Genomic DNA, 20,746 nt, shown 5'->3' with positions numbered 1-20,746 from the left:
TGAAAGAGAGATTTCCTCAGTCATCACAGCCTCTAGTTTTCACAATCTTACAGCTCAGGATGATTTCATTATACTTAAAATCTGTGAAGTTTATTAAAGATGAAAATTATTAGAATAATTTCAACTCTTTTATACAGAATCGAGGCAAATTGAAATGGAATTAATTTCAGATGAGTCAATGAAGACACTCAGGTTTCCCTGTAGATATTTGTGTTCAGATAAATGGAGGATGACAAAAGGAAATAAAATTAGTACAACATATGATATTTTCATGCAAAGTTTGGCTCATACATTTAGTAAATATTCAGTTCCCTTGGGCTGCCTCATATACCTACCATCTATCTGTTCCTTTGGTGGAATGTGCTAGAGTAGTGGTTCTCAACATTCGTAACACTGTGACCCTTTTATATAGTTCCTCATGTTTTAGTGACCCCCAACCATAACATTAATTTGTTGCTACTTTATAACTTGTAATTTTGTTACTGTTATTATTTGTAATGTAAATACCTGTGTTTTCCAGTGGTCTTTGGCAACCCCTGTGAAAGAGTTGTTCAACCCCCTTGGTCACAACCCACAGGTTGAGAACCATTGTGCTTAGAAAGGAGAACAGGTCCAGATCTTAGTTAAAAAAATCAATTTTGCTAAGATGTTGAATCAAAACCATTCAGGATTTTGATACCGTAATCACATTTGCCTCTGCAGGCTCTTATGCTGAAACTTTATGTGGATGCCACTTTCTTTGATGATTTCTGTTTTTTGGAGGGGTTCTCTACATAGCCCAGGCTGTCCTGGAACTCACTATGTAGACCAGGCAGGCCTCAAACTCAGAGAGATCAGCCTGCTTATTCCTTCCCATTGCTGGGATTAAAGGCGAGACCAGCAAATCCAAGTTTGGATGCCATCTTCTTAACCTTTTTAAAATTTATGTCAAATTTGAGATTCTCTATTATAGCCTAACTGCCTATCAGAATTGCCCATGGCGGAATTTACTTATACTCTTCTCTGTGGGAAACTATTACATTCCACACGCTCTCCTAGTTATTGTCCTACTGTACAGAGTAATAGTATTTTGTGTAATGTGGCCTCCTTTATGGTAATTTGTCTTTGAAACATTTTCCCCAATATTCTATGGCCATTAGAGTGTGCTAACAAAGTGTCTCTGGTGACAACAAAAACAAAAACAAACAAACAAGCAAACAAAACAAACAAAAATCAAAAAGCCAAAATTTATTGTCTTGACTAGACACTTGAGCTCAACTCTAGGTGAACTTCAGTTGACATAGATGTTCTATCCTTGTCCATGACATTTACCAACTAGAACATTGCAACCACCTCAATTCTATTTAAAAACAAAACCTGAAAATTCAAGTTTTTGTGCTTATACCTCTAAGGTTGCTATATCAGACATGGCTCAATGGAATTGTGATTTGCTTCCTAATTAACAAATCCCGCAATGAATTCCAAAGGAGTCCTTCAGACCTCTCTTCTTTATGATGTGTCTGCAGTGCCTCCCTTTTCCTGCTGTAGGTGATTAAATATTTTTGATTTTTCTTTTCTTCCTAAGGAATCCTAACAACTTGATATTTGAACAGAATCGTTGCTTCATGTAGTCAGCCATGTGGGAATTTCGGGGGAGAGAGTTTGGAGAGCACTAAGTAAAGAAGGGACTTCTGAGAGTGCAATCAGTTAATTCCAAAATACAGTTGAGTTAGGTGAGCCTAAAAAAAGAAAATATACTATTTCATGCTACATTTCTATATTTTATATCCAGTCTCTCTCCCTCCCTCTCTCTCTCTCTCTCTCTCTCTCTCTCTCTCTCTCTCTCTCTCAACAAAATGTAGCTTTCTGATAAAAGGTGAAATACACTATCATTATTACCTCTTCTTTATTCTTGCCTCATCAGGAAGCTTGTCTCCAAACCAGTTAGTTCTGATGCTCTGTTTGGAGCTTGGCATCTTTTTTACTGTGGGTTGAAAGCGACTTGTAGCAAGAAGCTGACGAAAATCCCCAGCAATCAGCTGAGTGTTTATATAAAGGCTCCATCATTTCTCAGGCTTGTCTGTCTTCTGGTATATTTTAAGACTGCTTGTACAGAGAGAAACATGCAGTTAGTGAGATGAGAGCTTCAACTAAACAGGCCGTAACTTTCTTTCGTGAATGAATTTTTGAAATAATTTTAATGAGAAACTTCTACCTTAAAACTAGACCAGGACACAGGAATTATGCATTCTAATTGCAGCTGTGTCCTGGGTTTACTTGGTGATTTTGTGGAAGTGACTATAATTCTCTGGGCTTCAAAAGTTTCCTTCAAAACATGTGGTGTAATAATGTTAAACTATGAGAGTCTGCAATGACAGAATATCAATGTAAATTTTTTTCACATAGGTCAGGCTAATGGTCTAATACTACAGAATATATCCTTCGCATAGTTTGACCATTGGAACTATGATGCCTAATGTCTGTGGTTAATATATTTGTGTCCTTTAAAAATAGTATTTAAAATTTTGATCCAGGTTTCTGGTTATTTCTATGAGAATGTAGCTATGAGTTATAGTTGCTATTTTCCCCAGCAAATAACATAACTATTGAAGAGTTTATTCATAATGTGACAGCCAAACCCGTTCAGAACTAAAAAGAGAAGGTGGAGAGTTAAAAGGGATGAAGAGGAGAGAAAAAGGAAGAATGAGAGAAGGAAGGAAGCTGCATTTTGACTGGCTATGGGGACATGGAATTTCCATATTTATTCTCATTATTCTTAATTTCTTACTCTTCTTTACATTAATGTTAATTGGAAGATGTGGAAATGTTCAGTCTGAATACTTAGCTCTGATTTATTGTATTGTTATTTCCTGAGACCACCTGAGACACTTTAGACCATGTTTTGTGACCTTTTTTCATTTCTGTGTTTTTCTCTCTCATTTTCATATACATGAAAGATGAATGAGTTCTGTGAACATTCATGTTCCCAAGTTCTGCTGGGATTTTCACTCTCAGACATTCTAAGCAGAAAATAGGACTGACAAAACCGAGGGCCAAATTAAAAATGTCAGATATTTTGACATATTCCAATATATTGATTTATGAATTAACTTCATATAAGAGCTATTTACATCATTTTATTTGACTGAATTAAAACTCAGGTAATTTCTTTTATTTTTATACTACTTTTTCAACAGAGGAGCCTCTTGAATAGTAATGAAATAAGGAATATAATGTATTAGGTTTTTGCACTGTGTTTTTGCACCAATATTTTTATACTAAGAAGTGTTTATAGTGCTATTAAGATAATATGTCAAGTGAAGGACTATGATTTAATTAGGAGTTAGTGAAATCATGGCTTATAACTATTTAATCTACACATGAATAATACTTTCTACTACCATATATATATATATATTAGCATAATTTCCCACAAAGAATCCATTAATATAGTACCAGTCATTTCTCTTATCTTTAGGTATTACTGTGATGAATCTTAGGAGTTCAACAAATCATTATTGAGCCATTGTCTATAACATTTGCAAATAAAAGTCAGCAAATATTCATTGGATATCTAGTATATTTGGATATTATTCTAGGTTATGGAGATGCAATAGTATGTACAACATGAACTTATTGCCTATGAAGGGAAAGAGAAATAAAGGTATAGAATATAAAAATTTAAAAACTAAATGCCTACCATTTTCTATTTAAGACAGAAAGAAAGTGTAATGTATGAATATGTTATATTCTAACTAGTTTATATTTCTAGTGATTTCATTGATGCTAAAAGTAATGTCTTCAAGCTAGCACACGACAAAGGAAACACGACATCCTGAAAAAACACTTGGCAAAGATTACATCAAATAAGAATACCACACTGAAAAATAACTCCACTGAAAAATTAGCCCACATTTTTGGTTTTCATTACATCCCAGCCGCTCTTTTACTGGTATGCATGACAGACACTTTGAGGAAGACAATAGTCTAGATTAGAATTCCATTCGGTAGACTCTATGAAGTCAGGTTGCAAAGTGATCCAGCTATTACCTCTTTAAACAGACAGCATGGGCACACTTACATGATTATTACTGAAGGCATAATATTAAAAGTATTCTTATGTCTTTTGTGTATTTTATTTAAATGTTCTTAGAAAGTATTTTAGTAAATGTTTTATACTTTTTCTATATAACTGTTTGGTCTTTTGCTTGCAGTTAAACTTGTAGATGTATTTTAAAGGCTTATTTACTTATATATGTGCATGTGTATGTGTGAGAGGAGGGGCAGAGTATCACTCTCTGGTCTATTTTTTCTTTTTCTTTCTCTCTTTTTTTTTTTTTGAGATATAGTCTCTCTGAGAATCTGGGCCTTGTTCCTCTCAACCTCAAAATCCTTTTATTAGTATAGATTCCCAAATCCTGGGTTCATAAACCCATCTTTAAATTTTCCTTTTGGAAAAGTGTTTCTTCGAAGTATATTAAAGCATGTACCAATAACAAAGTATTTTGGGGCTTAAAGAGATGGCTCAGTGGCTAAGATCATTTTCTTTCCAATCATTCACAAGGCTAGACATCAGTACTCATGTAAAAGCCACATATCCTGCATATGCCTGAAATGCCAGCTCAGAAGGGCATGGAGAAAGGAACCATTCCTGAGGCTCGATGGCCTTTAGGCTGACTTTAGAAGAAGTACATAATTATACACCACTTTAAAAACTGACTATAAAAATTACAATAGTGAACAATAGTAAAGAGGAAAGAGAAAGAAAGTAATTTGATATGATGGTATAATTTTAGGATGGATTTTATTTGGTATATAATATATATCAGAAACATCATTTAGGAAAAATATATGTAGAAAATAGTTTAATTTTTTTTAGATTAGCTGCTTTCTTCAACATAGCATGCATTCCATTCACTGTGATGGGCAAAATATAGATGGTTAGAACTGAAGTCATATTACAAAACATTTAAACTTCCACTTCCTGAGTGGATTACAGGTATGCAACAGTATACCTAGATAAAAAGGAATTTGAAGAGTAATTTATTCAGTAAATACTCATTTATTAAGTGTATGTAGTTGACCCAACCATGTTTTTTAGGCTACAGTAGTAGTAGTGAGGCAGTCCACAAGCATATAGACCTGAAGTCTGTACTAGAGTAGAATTTATGTTCTAATTCTAATATTCATTGGAAATGTATTATCTCTAGTAATAGATAGACCTGAATTTAGATACCATTGATACATTGTCTTTCTGTGAACCTAGGGTTTATTCCAATCCTTTTGTTACTGCAGCTAATCTCTCTAATCTCTATAACCCATGTTTATATTGCCTACTGCAGAAAAGGAAGGTAAAGTTAGTTGAAGAAGTCACGGTGGCCAAAAGCTGGCCTCTAGGTTAGCCTGCATTAACTGGCTAGGCATCCTATGAGCACCAAAGTGATGGAAAAGGAAGAAGGCAGAAGAGATATTGTCCAGAGGAAGGCAGGGAAAAAAAGCAAACCTCAGAGCTAGAGTGACATTTGAAGGTGTTCTCTGATTTTGGTAGGAACAGGAGAAATTCATGCTGTTTCTATGAAACAGAAAAAGACAAAGACATGGGGTATATTCTAGGATCTCCAGAGGGGCAGGCCTGATAACACTGTGAGGTTAGTCTGGTGAAATTCATTTTAGACTTCTAAACTTCTAAATGTAAGAAATATATTTGTAGGCTTCACATCATTCAGTGAGTAGAAATAATTTACAACAGTGACAGGAACAAGACCAGGAGTTAGATTTGCCCAACTTGTAGGCCTTAACAGTGGGGAGGAACTGTCAATCAGAGATTATATTTGAAGCTTCCAGTAGCTGGAAAATGCAAGAGAAAGAATGGTTTACTCATCCTTCCTGAAGTACTGCTATCTTCATGATGTGCAAGAGATCTCTATTTGGAATTTCTGACTCCTCAAACTAGTTGTATAAGCTGCTGTTTGTGGTAGATTATTATTGTAACCACAAGAGATTACTATAGACATTAGATCCTAAATGAAGAAAATATACATGTATATTATTTTAAAAGAATGTTTTCACTTAACAAATACCATAAAGGATAAAAAACTGGATGTCTGGAAACATGATGCCCAATATGATCTACTGAGAGCATGGTGTCATTTAAAGTTTATTTAAATTAAATGCAATCTAAATTATACTATAACTAGAGGATTCTAGTATAGACAGTAGAATATTTGAACCATGATGATATTAACAAAAATGGTCGTTGCCAGGACTGTATTGAATATGGAACACTTTACATAAGGTGGATCTATTTAAGAGGACAGTATGAAGAGAGTATACAACACAAGAGAGGCTATGAGAAGGCATTCTAGGTATAGGAGAAAAATATGGAGTTATAAAATAGATAAAAGAGACATGTGACAAGACTAGAGAGGTGGTTTGCGGGTTAAGAGCACAGTCTGCCCAGGCTAGCTTTGAACTCCGGATCCTCCTGCCTCTGCCTCCTTTAGTAAAGAAACTACACCCTAGGAAAAGCAAAAAAGTAATCTTCTTGCAACAACATCAAAAGGAGATAGCCACACAAAGGTAATTCCACCTCTAACAACAAAATAACTGGAAGCAACAATCACTATTTCTTAATTTCTCTTAACATCAATGGACTTAATTCCCCAACAGACCAACAGATGAGATATGTAAAGAGGACTCAGCATTTTGATGCATTTCGGAGACAAGGACAGACACTACCTAAGAGTAAAAAGATGGTAAAAAATTTCCCAAGCAAGTGGTCACAGGAAACGAGCTGGAGTAGCCTTCTAATATCAAATAAAATTGACTTACAACCAAAAGTTACCAGGATGAATTCTCAATTCTGAACATCTGTGCTCTAAATGGAAGGGAACCCACATTCATAAAAGAAACTTTACTAAATTTCAAAGCATACATTGCACCATATACAATAATAGAAAGAGATTTCAACACACCACTCTCATAAATGGACAGATCATGGAACAGAAATTAAACAGAGATATGGTGAAACTAACAGAAGTTCTGAACCAAATGGATTTAGCAGATATCTATAGAACATTTCATCCTAAAACAAAAGAATATACTTCTTATCAGCACCTCATGGTATATTCTCAAAAATTGACCATATAATTGGTCACAAAACAGGCCTCAATAGATACAAGGACAGTGAAATAATCCAAGGCGTCCTATCAGATCATCATGGATTGAGGCTGGTCTTCAATAACAACAAAAACAACAGAAAAGCCACATACACGTGGAAGCTGAATAATACTCTACTCAATGAAAACTTGGTCAAAGAAGAAATAAAGGAAGAAATAAAGAAAGAAATTGATGACTTTTTAGAATTTAATGAAAATGAAGGAAACATAAAAAAATACATATGAGATACAATGAAAGCAGTGCTAAGAGGAAAACACAGCTCTGAGGGCCTGTAAAAAGAAATTGGAGAGCGCATACAAACAGCTCAAAAGCACACCTGATAGCTATAGAACGAAAAGAAGCAAATTCACCCAAGAAGATTAGACAGCAGTAAATAATCAAACTCAGAGCTGAAATTAACCAAATAGAAACAAAAAGAATTATACAAAGAATCAACAAAACCAGGAGCTGGTTCTTTGAGAAAATCAGCATGATAGACAAACCCTTAGCCAGACTAGCCAGAGGGCACAGAGCCAATATCCAAATTAACAAAATTAGAAATGAAAAGGGAGATATAACAACAGAAACTGAGGAAATTCAAAAAATTATCAGAGCCTACTACAAAAGCCTATATTCAACAAAACTGGAAAATCTGGAGGAAATGGACAATATTCTAGACAGATACCAGGTACCAAAGTCAAAACATTCCCATAACCCCTAAAGAAATAGAAACAGTCATTAAAAATCTCCAAACCGAAAAAACAAGCCCAGGGTTTAGTACAGAATTCTATCAGAACTTCTAAGAAGACCAAATACCAATACTCTTCCAACTATTCCACAAAATAGAAACAGAAGAAACACTATCCAATTCGTTCTTTGAAGCCACAATTATGCTTGTACTTAAGCCGCACAGAGAACCTACAAAGAAAGAGAACTTCAGAACAATTTCCCTCATGAATATATTCAATAAAATTCTTACAAACTGAATCTAAGAACACTTCAAAACAATCATTCACCATGATCAAGTAGGCTTCATCCCAGGGATACACAGATAGTTCACTATACAGAAATCCATCAATGTAATCCACTGTATAAACAAACTCAAGGTAAAAAGCACATGAACTTCTCATTAGAGGCTGAGAAAGTATTTGGCAAAATTCAATACCCCTTCATGATAAAATCTTGGAACGATCAGGAATTCAAGGCCCATACCTAAACATAGTTAAAACCATTCACAGCAACCAGTAGCCATCATCAAAGTAAATGGAGAGAAACTTGAAGCAATCCTACTAAAATCGATAACTAGACAAGTTGCCCACTCTCTTTTTAGCTATTCAATATAGTACTCCCAGTCCTCGCCAGAGGAATTAGACAACAAAGGAGTTCAAAGGGACCAACTTGGAAAGGAAGAAGTCAAACTATCACTATTTGCAGATGACATGATGGTATACTTAAGTGACCCCCAAAACTCCAGGTTTTCCAGAGAACTGCTACAGCTGATAAACAACTTCAGCAAAGTGGCTGGATATAAAATTAACTCAAACAAATCAGTAGCCATTCTATATTCAAAGGATAAACAGGCTGAGAAAGAATTAGGGAAATGAAACTCTTCACAATAGCCACAAGTAATATAAAATACTTTGGTGTGACTCTAACCAAGTAAGTGAAATATTTGTATGACAATAACTTCAAGTCTCTGAAGAAAGACATCCAAGATGATCTCAAAAGCCAGAAAGATCTCCCATGCTCATGGATTGGCAGGATTAATATGGTAAAAATGGCCATCTTTCTGAAAGCAGTCTACAAGATCAATGCAATGCCCATTAATATCCCAAGTCAATTCTTCACAGAATGAGAAGGAGCAATCTGCTATTTCATTTGCAAAAAGCAAAAAAAAAGCAGCATAAACTATTCTCAATAATAAAAGAACTTCCTGGGGAATCACCATCCTTGACCTCAAGCTGTGTTACAGAGCGATCATGATAAAAACTGCATGGTACTGGTACAGAGACAGGCAGGTAGATCAATGGAATAGAATCGAAGACCCAGAAATGAACCCACAGAGCTATGGTCACTTGATCCTTGACAAAGGGATTAAAGCCATTAAGTGGGAAAAAAGAGCATTTTCACCAAATGGCAGTGGTTCAAATGGAGGTCAGCATGTAGAAGAATGCAAATTAACCTGTTGTTTACTCCTTGTACAAAGCTCAAGTAAAAGTGCATCAAAGACCTCCAGATACACCGACAATAATAGAAGAGAAAGTGGGAAAGAACCTTGAACACATCCTGAACAGAGCACCAATGGCTTATGTCTAAAATCAAGAAATGACAAACGGGACCTCATAAAATTACAAAACTTCTGTAAGAGAAAGGACATGGTCTTTAGGACAAAATGCAACCAACATATTGCGGAAAGATCTTCACCAATTCTTCATTTGATTGAGGGCTATTATCTAAGAAGTTAGACTCTAGAGAACGAAAACCCAGAGCTAAACAAATAATTCTCAACTAAAGAATACAGAATGTTGAGAAGCACCTAAATAAAAGTTCAATATCTTTAGTCATCAGGGAAATGCAAACCAAAACAACCCTGAGATTCTACCTCATACCAGTCAGAATGGCTAAAATCAAAAACTCAGGTGACAGTAGATAGTAGGGATGATGTATAGAAAGAGGAACACTTCTCCTTGTTGTTGGGATTGCAAACTGGTACAACCAGTCTGGAAATAAATCTGGAGGTTTCAGAATATTAGACTTAATACTAACTGAGGACCCATCTATTGGTAAATCTCAGGCATACACCCAAAAGTTGCTCCAACATATAACAAGGACACATGCTCCTCTATGTTCATAGCCCCTTTATTTATAATAGCCAAACGCTGCAAAGAACTCAGATGTCTTTCAACAGAGGAATGAGTACAGAAATTGAGGTACATGATGGTTTTAGCTCCTTTGTCAAAGATCAAGTGACCATACAATTTTTATCACTATTGCTCTGTAATACAGCTTGGTGTGAGGGATGGTGATTCCCTCAGAAGTTCTTTTATTGTTGAAAATAGGTTTCACTATCCTGGTTTATTTTTTGTTATTCCAAATGAAATTGTAAGTTTCTCTTTCTAACTCTATGAAGAATTGATTAGGAATTTTGATGGAGATTGTATTGAATTGATTTTGGCAACATGGCCATTTTTACAATATTAATCCTGCCAATCCATGAGCATGGGAGATTTTTCCATCTTCTAAGATCTTCAATTTCTTTCTTCAGAGACTTGAAGTTCTTGTCTTACAGATCTTTCATTTGCTTTGTTATGGTTCTCAGCCTGTTTATCCTTTGAGTAGAGGAAGGCTCCTGATTCTTTTGAGTTTATTTATATCCAGCCACTTTGCTGAAATTGTTTATCAGGCTTAGTAGTTCTCTGGTGGAACTTTTGGGGTCTCTTAAGTATGCTATTATATCATCTGCAAATAATGATATTTTGACTTCTTTCTTTCAAATTTATATCCCTTTGACCTCTTTTTGTTGTCTGATTGCTCTGACTTTGAGTACTATATTAAATAAGAGCAAAGAGAGTGGGCAGCCTTGTCTAGTCCCTGATTTTAGTGGAATTGTTTCAAGTTTCTCTCCATTTACTTTAATGTTGGCTATTGTTTTGCTGTATATTGTTTTTTTATGTTTAGTTATGGTCATTGAATTCCTGAACTTTTCAAGACTTTTAATATTAACTGGTGTTGAATTTTGTCAAATACTTTCTCAGCACTTAATGAGATGATCATGTGGTTTTTTTTTCTTTTAGTTTTTATATATAGTAGATTACATTGATGGATTTCCATATATTGAAACATCACTGCGTCTCTGCCTATGATGGATGATTTTTTGGATGTGTTCTTAGATTCAGTTTGCAGGGAATTTATTATGTATTTTTGTTTCAATATTCATAAGAGAACTTGATCTGAAGGTCTCTTTCTTGTTGGGTCTATGTGGGGTTTGGGTATAAACATAATTGTGACTTCATAGATGAGATTGAGTAGTGTTCTGTTTGTTTCTAGTTTGTGGAATAGTTTGGATAGTATTGGTATGAGGTCTTCTATGAAGGTCTGAAAGAATTCTGAAGTAAACCCATCTGGTCCTGAGCTTTTTTTGGCTTGGAGACTTTTAATGAGTGCTTCTATTTCTATAGGGGTTATGTGACTGTTTATGTGGTATCTGATCCTGTTTTAACTTTGGTACGGGGTATCTGTCTAGAAAATTGACAATTTCTTCCAAATTTTCTAGTTTTGCTGAGTATAGACCTTTGTTGTAGAATCAGATTATTTTTTTGAATTTCCTCAGACTCTTTTGCTATGTCCCCTTTTTATTTCTGATTTTATTAGTTTGGATACTGTCTATGTGTCCTCTGGTTAGTCTTGTTAAGGGTTTGTCTATCTTCTTTATTTTCTCAAGAACCAGCTCCTAGTTTTGTTGATTCTTTGTATAGTTCTTTTTGTTTCTACCTAGTTCATTTCGGCTCTGAGTTTGATTTATTCCTGCCATCTACTCCTCTAGGTTTTTTTTTTTTTGCTTCTTTCTGTTCTGGAGCTTTTATATATGCTGTCAAGCTTCTAGTGTGTGCTCTCTCCAGTTTTTTCTTGGAGGCACTCAGAGTTACGATATTTCCTCTTAGCATTGCTTTCATTGTGTTTCATAAGTTTCGGTATGTTGTGCTTTCATTTTCATAAATTGTAAAAAAGTCTTTAATTTCTTCCTTGACCAAGTTATCACTGAATACAGCATTGCTCAACTTCTTTGTGTTGGTGGCTATTCTTTTGTTTTATTGAAGACCAGCCTTAGTCCGTGGTGATCTGATAGAATGCCTAGGATTACTTCAATCTCCTTGATTCTATTGAGGCCTGTTTTATGACCAATTATATGGTCAATTAGCAAGAAGGTACCAGGAGGTATATTCTTTTGTTTTAGGATAAAATGTTCTAGAGATGTCTGTTAAATTCATTTGGCTCATAGCTTATTTTAATTTCTCTGTGTCTCTATTTCATTTCTGTTTCCATGATCTGTCATTTGTGTTCTCTTAGGGTCTGTATGACATCTGTTCAGGTTCTTCTAGCTTTCATAGTCTCTGTTGAGAGTTCTGTTATAATTCTGATAGATCTGCCTTTATATGTTACTTGACCTTTTTCTCTTACTGCTTTTAATATTCTTTCTTTGTTTTATATATTTGGTGTTTTGACTATTATATGACAGGAGATCGCTTCTCGGCCTTTTGGCTAAGATCAAGTGTAGACAGGAGAAATTTCTTTTCTGGTCCAATCCATTTGGAGTTCTGTAGGTTTCTTGTGTCTATTTGTATCTCTTTCTTTAGGTTAGGGAAGTTTTCTTCTATAATTTTGTTGAAGATATTTACTGGCCCTTTAAGTTGGGACTCTTCATTCTCTTCTATACCTATTATCCTTAGGTTTGATCTTCTCATTGTGTCCTGGATTTCCTGGATGTTTTGGGTTAGGAGCTTTTTGTGTTTTACATTATCTTTGATGGTTGTGTCAATGTTTTCTGTGGTATCTTCTGCCCTGGAGATTCTCTCTTCTAACTTTTTATTCTGTTGGTGATGCTTGCATCTTTGACTCCTGATCTCCTTCCTAGGTTTTCTATCTCCAGGGTTGTCTCCCTTTGTGATTTCTTCATTATTTCTATTTCCATTTTTACATCCTGGATGGTTTTCTTCAATTCTTTCACCTGTTTGGTTGTGTTTTCCTATAATTCTTTAAGGGATTTTTGCATTTCCTCTTTAAGGGCTTCTACTTGTTTCCCTTTGTTGTCCTGTATTTCTTTATGGGACTTCTTTCTTTCTTTCTTATAGTCCTCTATCATAACAATGAGATTTGATTTTAAATCCAAATTCTTGGTTTCACGGTGTGTTAGAATATGCAATGTTTGGTTTGGTGGGAGAACTGAGTCCTGATGATGGTGAACGGCCTTGGCTTCTGTTGCTTAGCTTCCTGTGCTTGTCTCTTACCATCTGATTATCTCTGGTGTTAGCTGGTCTTGCTGTCTCTGACTGTGGCTTGACCTTTTTGTAAATTTGTATGTCAGTACTCCTGGAGACCAGCATTCTTCCAGTGGGATCTGGGTACAGAGATCTGTGACACAGGGTCAGCTCAAGGCACAGGCAGAAACTGGAAGGATGCTGGCCCTGACTGCTCCTAGGTTCCTGTGTCCAGAGGGCTCCAGGTGGGTTCCTCTTGAGCCAGGAATGTGAGCAGAAGTGGTGATCTCCTTTGTGCTTTCAGGATTGTCTGCACTTCTGAGAGTCCTGCTCCCTCACTAGGGGATCTGGGCACAGACAGCTGTTGGACTGGGTCAGCTCCAGGTGCAGGCAGAAACTGGAAGGATCCTGTCCCAGACTGCTCTGGGATTCCTGTGTCCTGAGGGCCAGGCAGGTCCCTCGGAGCAGAAGTGTTGGTCTTACCTCTGCACTCAGGTGTGTCAGAGTCCCTGGAGCAGACTGTGAGTTCTCTAGTTTGATTCCTAAAGACATACACATTGTTCAGAAATGTTTCCCAGTTATGATTGATGGCTAATTTTCCATGTTGACCTCATACATAATTACACACTTAAGCAAACCATAACAACTGAGGCTACACATAAAATTTTACATTTGCATTGTACTAAGTTGGAAATTGCTGCCAAACAGCACATACATAATTTTTGGAAATATGTGTTTAAGCCCCTTCTATGAACAGTAAATAAAAGGCTGTCTTTTAGTAAATGTTACTGTGGAGTTTTCCTTTCGAAAAATCTGACTAGTGAAATGGCCTATTGGGTAAAGGTGTTTGCTGACAAGCCTGATGACTGAAATACATTCTTAGAACCTATGGTAGAATGCCACATGGCACATTAGAGAACATAACTATGCATCCCAAGAGATGTGTTGTATGTTAATCAATGAATATATCATTGAAAATATTATCCTACCTATGCTACCTACTATCATATGATCTAGTGAGTTTTTGTTAGAAAAATAAATGCCATCCTGAGACCTGCAAGGAACCAACAACTACAAGCTATCCTCTGACTTCCACATGTGTGTACCTGTGGTTACACACACACACACACACACACATATTAAAAAATAAATAAATGTAAAAGAAAGTCTTCATCTTGCTCTCTTTTTTAAAATCTGTCTATTAAGTAAGAGAAATGCCAGTATATGTAACCGTGGAATTTTATTTACTTATTTATTCATTCATTCATTCATTCATTCATTCATTTATTTATCCTGAAATATAATTACTTGATAAATTACTTGTGTTTTTTGTGCCATATTTTACAGCCCTTACAACTTCAGTTACAGTTAAAATGGGTTTCAAATTTAGATTCAACCCAATGAAAAGAGAAGCCATCTTTTATGGCATTTATAATGGTCAGTTGCAGTTGTCTTTGTTACATGTGAATTGGCCTTCATCCTTACATGTTAATTGTGTTGTCATTTTAATGTAATGATTTGAGGGGAGGTGCCATCTTTTATTTCATTTGTAGTATCCATTTCAGTTTAACTGTACTGTCTTTGTAATGTGAAATTTGAGGGGTTAATGATGTGAAAGTCATTGCTTTTTTATAGTGTAATGGTAAGATGGCTACAAGTAAAACTACCTTGTGTGTTTCTTTAAGAATTATTCATGCTTAGAATTTGATGAAATTTATGCCCCTCATTAAATATATTGACTAATACTTCCTTTGTGATTGTGGAGAGTTTAAGTTTAGTTATCTTTCAAATATTAATGTTCGGGATTATTAACCAGTTAAGTATTTTTACATTCCTTTTACAAATAAATTAATTTTGTTCAAAGTTTACAGTCAGTCATCTTCCCAGTTAGTTTCTGGAGCAACATACAGAAATTAATGAAGGAGAAACCCTCACCCAAGCCTGTATTCCCCTGATGGCTAAGATTGTTGAACAATTCTTTAGGTGCTTCTTAGCTATTCCATATTCCTCAGGTGAGAATTCTTTGTTTAGCTCTTTACCCCATTTTAATAGGGTTATTTGATTCTCTGGAGTCTAACTTTTTGAGTTCTTTGTACATATTGGATATTAACCCTCTATCGAATGTAAGGTTGGTTAAGATCTTTTTTCCAATATGTTGGTTGCCATTTTGTAATAATGACAGTGTCCTTTGCCTTACAGAAGCTTTTCAATTTTATGAAGTCCCATTTGTAGGTTCCTGATCTTAGAACATAAGCCATTCATGTTCTGTTCAGGAAATTTTCCTCTGTGCCCATGTTTTCAAGGCTGTTACCTACTTTCCCTTCTATTAGTTTCAGTGAGACTGGTTTTATGTATAGGTACTTGATCCATTTGGACTTGAGCTTTGTACAAGGCTATAAGAATGGATCAATTTGCATTCTTCTATATGCTGACTTTCAGGTGAACTAGCACCATTTGTTGAAAATGCTGTCATTTTTCCACTGGATGGTTTAGCTCCTTTGTCAAAGATGAAGTGGCCACAGGTGTGTGGCTTCATTTCTGGGTTTTCAATTGTTTTCCGTTGATCTGCCTTCTTGTCTCTGTACAGATACTATAGAGTTTTTCTTTTCTAATAACTATTGCTCTGTTATACAGCTGGAGGTTAGAGATAGTGATTCCCCCAGAAGTTCTTTTATTGTTGAAGATACTTTTCACTATCCTAGGATTTATGTTATTCCAAATGAATTTGCAAATTGCTTTTTCAGAATTTATGAAGAGTTGAGTTGGAATTTTGTTGGGGATTGCACTGAATCTGTAGATTGCTTTCAGCTAGATGGTCATTTTGATTATACTAATCCTGCCAATCAATGAGCATGGGAAATCTTTCCATCTTGTGAGATCTTCACTTACTTCTAGAGATTTGAAATTCTTGTCATACAGATCTTTGACTCTCTTGGCTAGAGTCACACTGAGGTATATCAGTTATGACTATTGTGAAAAGTGCTGTTTCCCTAATTTCTTTCTCAGCCTGTTTATCCTGTGAGTAGAGGAAGACGAATGATTTGAGTTAATTTTATATCCAGCCTCTTTGCTGAAGGTGTTTATCAGTTATAGCAGTTCTCTGGTGGATAGTATACTTAAGTATACTATCATATCTTGTGCAAATAGTGATATTTTGACATCTTTCTTTCCAATTTGTTTCCCTTTGACCTCCTTTTGTTGTGTAATTCATTGCTCTGGTTAGGACTTGGAATACTATATTGAATAGGCAGGGAGAGACCGAAAAGCCTTGTATAGTCCCCGATATTAGAGGGATCACCTCAAGTCTCTCTCCCTTTAGTTTGATGTTGGCTATTGGTTTGCTGTATATTGGTTTTACTATGTTTACTGACTTTCCAAGACTTTTATCATGAAGGGGTGTTGAATTTTGTCAAATGATTTCTCAGCATCTAATGAAAAGATCATGTGTTTTTTTTCTTTGAGTTTGTAGACATAGTGGATTAAATTGATGGGTTTCAGTATATTAACCCATACCTGCATCCCTGGGATGAAGCCTACTTGATCATGATGGATGATCATTTTGATGTTTCCTTGGATTGGGTTAACTAGAATTTCATTGAGTGTTTGGCATCAATATTCATAAGGGAAATTAGTCTGTAGTTATCTTTCTTTGCTGGGTCTTTGTGTGGTTTAGGTATAAACATAATTGTGGCTTCAGAAATGGAATTGGGTTGTGCTCCTTCTGTTGTTGTTGTTAATAGTTTGGAGAGTCATTGTATTAGGTCATCTTTGACAGTCTGAAAGAATTCTGCACTAAACCCATTTGGCCCTGATTTTTGTTGTTGTTGTTCAGAGACTTTTAATGATTGCTTCTATTTCTTTAGGGGTTATGGGACTGTTAAGATCTCATTTCTGATCCTGATTTATCTTTTGTACCTAGTATCTGTCTATGTCCATTTTCTCCAGATTTCCCCATTTTGTTGAGTATAGGTTTTTGTTGTAGGATCTGATGAGTTTTGAATTTCCTCAGTTTCTATGATGCTCCCCTTTTCATTTTTGAATTTATTAACTTAGATACTTGCTTTGCGCTCTCTGGTTTCTCTGGCTAAGGCTTTATATATCCTGATGATTTTCTCAAAGAACAAGCTCCTGGTTTTGTTGATTCTCTGTGCAGTTCTTTTGTTTCTACTTTTGTTGATTTCAGCCCTGAGTTTATTTCCTGCTATCTACTCCTTTTGGGTGTATTTGCTTCTTTTTGTTCTAAAGGTTTCAGATGTGCTGTCAGACTGCTAGTGTATGTTCTCTCTCATTTCTTTTTGCAGGCACTCCAACGAGCTATGAGTTTTATTCTTAGTACTGTAAAAAAATTGTTTCCCATATATTTGTGTGTTTTGCCTTCATTTTCACTAAATTCTAAAAAGCTTTTCATTTCTTTTTTATTTCTTCTTTGACTAAGTTATCATTGAGTTGATCATAGTTCAGCTTCCTTATGTATGTAGTCTTTCTGTCATTTTTGTTGTTATTGAAGATCATTCTTCTTCCACAGTGATCTGATAGGATGCATGGAATTATTTCTCTCTTCTTATATCTGTTGAGGTCTGTTTTGTGTCCAATTATATGGTCAATTTTGGAGAAGGTACCATGATTTGCTTAGAAAGTATATTCTTTTGTCTTAAAGTGAAATGTTCTGTAGATATATGTTAAATCCATTTGGTTCATAACATCTGTTAGCTTCACTGTGTCTGTGGTTTAATTTCTATTTTCATGATCTGTCCATTGATGAGAGGGGGCTGTTGAAGTCACCCACAATCATTGTGTAAGGTGGAATGTATGTTTGGGACTTTAGCAAAATTTCTTTTATGATTGTGGGTACCCTTGCATTTGTTCAGAATTGAGAGTTCATCTTGGTAGATTTTTTTTTTGATTAGTATGAAGTGTTCTTCCTTATCTTTTTTGATAACTTTTGCTTGAATGTCAATTTTATTTGATTTGAGAATTGCTACTCCAGCTTGTTTCTTGGAACCATTTGCTTGGAAAAAAATTTTTCCCCATCCTTTTACTCTGAGGAAATGTCTGTCTTTGTCACTTTGATGTGTTTCCTGTATGCAGCAAAAATCTGGGTCCTGTTTATATATCCTGTCTGTGAGTTTATGTCTTTTTATTTGGGGGGAATTGAGTTCATTGATGTTGAGGAATATTAGGTACCAATATTTGTTGTTTCCTATTTTTTTGTTAGATGTAGAATTATGCTTGTTTGACTATCTTGACTATCTTGACATTAGGGTGTAATTTTCTTCCTTGTATTGGAGTTTTCTATCTATTATCTTTTGTAGGGCTGGATTTGTGGAAAGCTATTGTGTAAATTTGGTTTTGTCATCAAATATCTTCGTATATCCCTCTATGGTAATTGATAGTTTGGTGGATATAGTAGCATGGGCTGGCATTTGTGTTCTATTAGGGTCTGTATGACATCTGTCAAGGTTCTTCTAGCTTTTAAAGTCTGTTGAGAATTCTGGTATAATTCTGATAGATCTCCCTTTATATGTTACTTGACCTCTTTCCCTCACTGATTTTAATATTCTTTCTTTGTTTTGTGCATTTGGTGTTTGACTATTATATGACTAGAGGAATTTCTTTTCTGGTCCAGTCTATTTGGAATTCTGTAGGCATCTCTTTCTTTAGGTTATGGATGTTTTCTCTAAAATTTTATTGAAGATATTTACTGTCCCTTTGAGTTGGGAATCTTTAATCTATTTTATACCTATTATCCTTGTCTTTGTTCTTCTCATTGTTCCTGGATTTCCTGGACGTTTTGGCTTAGGATCTTTTTGCATTTTGCATTTTCTTTGACTATTGCGTCAATGTTTTCTACCATATCTTCTCCTCCTGAGTTTCTCTTGTCTATCTCTTGTATTCTGTTGCTGATGCTTGTGTCTATGACTCCTGATCTTTTTTCTAGATTTTCTATCTTCAGGTTGCGTGATTTCTTTATTTCTACTTCCATTTTTAGATCCAGAATGCTTTTATTTAATTCATTCACCTGTTTGGTTGTGCTTTCCTGTAATTCTTTAAGTGATTTTTGTATTTCCTCTTTAAGGACTTCTACAAATTTACCTGTGTTATCCTGTAATTCTTTAAGGGAATTATTTATGTCCTTCTTAATGTCTCTAACATTATCATGGGATGTGACTTTAAATCAGAATCTTGCTTTTCTGGTGTATTGGGGGTATCCTATACTTGCTGTGGTGAGAAGAACTGGGAATGACCTTGGTTTCTGTTGCTTAGTTTCTTGCCCTTGCCTCTCGCCATCTGCTTATCTTTGGTGTTAGCTGGTCTTGCTGTCAGTGTGTATCAGCACTTCTGTGAGACCAGCTTACTCCCATCAAGATTTGGGTGCAGAGAGCTGTGGCACAGGGTGGGTTCCTGACCCAGAAGGAAACTGGAAGGAGTAGAGCACATTTGTTTTGAGTCTTTAACTTCTCAGGCTCAAAGCTTGATATTTTATGTATAGTTCTCCCCAAGTTCATACTTTTTTGGGTTTGTGTTTGATTTTGGTGTACTCTTATCTATTTTTGTATCTTCATTTAAATGTAAATACCTAACATGCATTTTCCATTTCATTATATTATATTATATAATTATAATTATGTGTGTATGCATATTATGTATTTGTGATTCTGTATGTGTAGTCTTCACTATACTATTAGTATGAAAAATAGCATTTTCCTTGACTATCATCAAGAATGACTCCAAACTCTGAGATTATTCCCCTGGGTCTTTCCGATCATAATGAGCTTGTTAAATATGTGAAAATGTCTCCACTTATAGAAGTATATTCTCTATGAGTGCAAATAAATTATCCATAAGGAAGTTCATTAGTCCTTCATCTATGTATTGAGGATCTTCTTTAATAATAGTCAATTCTAATGTTATTTTTATTCTCCAGAGGAATTAGGACTGTCCAACAGTAGTTGAGTCCAAAGATTTGGTCCAAATGCTGAAGCCCTTCATGACCATGTTATCTGGTAGATGTGTAGAGTTTAGAAAAGGGAGAAATCTGCTTTTTTAAAAACCTTCTCTGATTCTTCCTTTTCTTTCTCTCTGTCTTTTTATTCTTAATCTCATCCGCAAAATTTTATGGAGGTATCCCAGAGAACTAAGAAAGCCACTGAGCTGTGTTTCAACATAAAAACCGTAAAATATCACTTTGATTTTATCTATAATTATCTGGATTGTGTTGTGTGAGTAGTTACAGCATTCAAAATCTTGTAAATCTCCACATTTAGCCTTCTCTATCTGAAGAAACACTTTTTCTTTCAAGATTTGTTTGTGTCTTAAGTTATGTCATCTTTCTATTAATGTCTATGCATCTTCTAAATCCTGTAATGAGAAAATATTTACGTTCTTATCCTTATATATACTCTTTGAAAATACAAATAAATTATATCTATCAATGCCCATTTAGCTTAATAATCCAAAAGATTAATTGCACATTACTTTCATTTCCAGCCCCCTGATTCCATCTGGGGTCTGATATATTAAGTAAGTATGATGTATGCATATCTTCTTTGTAGTAGATCCCATCTAATTTTATGGGTGCATTTTATTTTTAGACTATCAGAACATACAAATGATTCTGTTTACAAATGGGACTA

General features: G+C 35.2%; 1 protein-coding gene and 1 pseudogene across 1 annotated transcript in view; both read left to right on the top strand.

The window, feature by feature from the left end:
• Col5a2 (collagen type V alpha 2 chain) overlaps window positions 1-20,746 on the top strand; it is a 149,384-nt gene that overhangs the window by 12,792 nt on the left and 115,846 nt on the right. The gene's annotated exons all lie outside the window — the stretch shown is intronic.
• Window positions 12,377-12,506, top strand: LOC120094964 (U2 spliceosomal RNA; annotated as a pseudogene).

Source organism: Rattus norvegicus, chromosome 9 (assembly GCF_036323735.1).
Source record: "Rattus norvegicus strain BN/NHsdMcwi chromosome 9, GRCr8, whole genome shotgun sequence".
NCBI lineage: Eukaryota > Metazoa > Chordata > Mammalia > Rodentia > Muridae > Rattus > Rattus norvegicus.
Note: the sequence above shows the minus strand (reverse complement) of the source record. Positions and strands in the feature narration are given on the sequence as shown.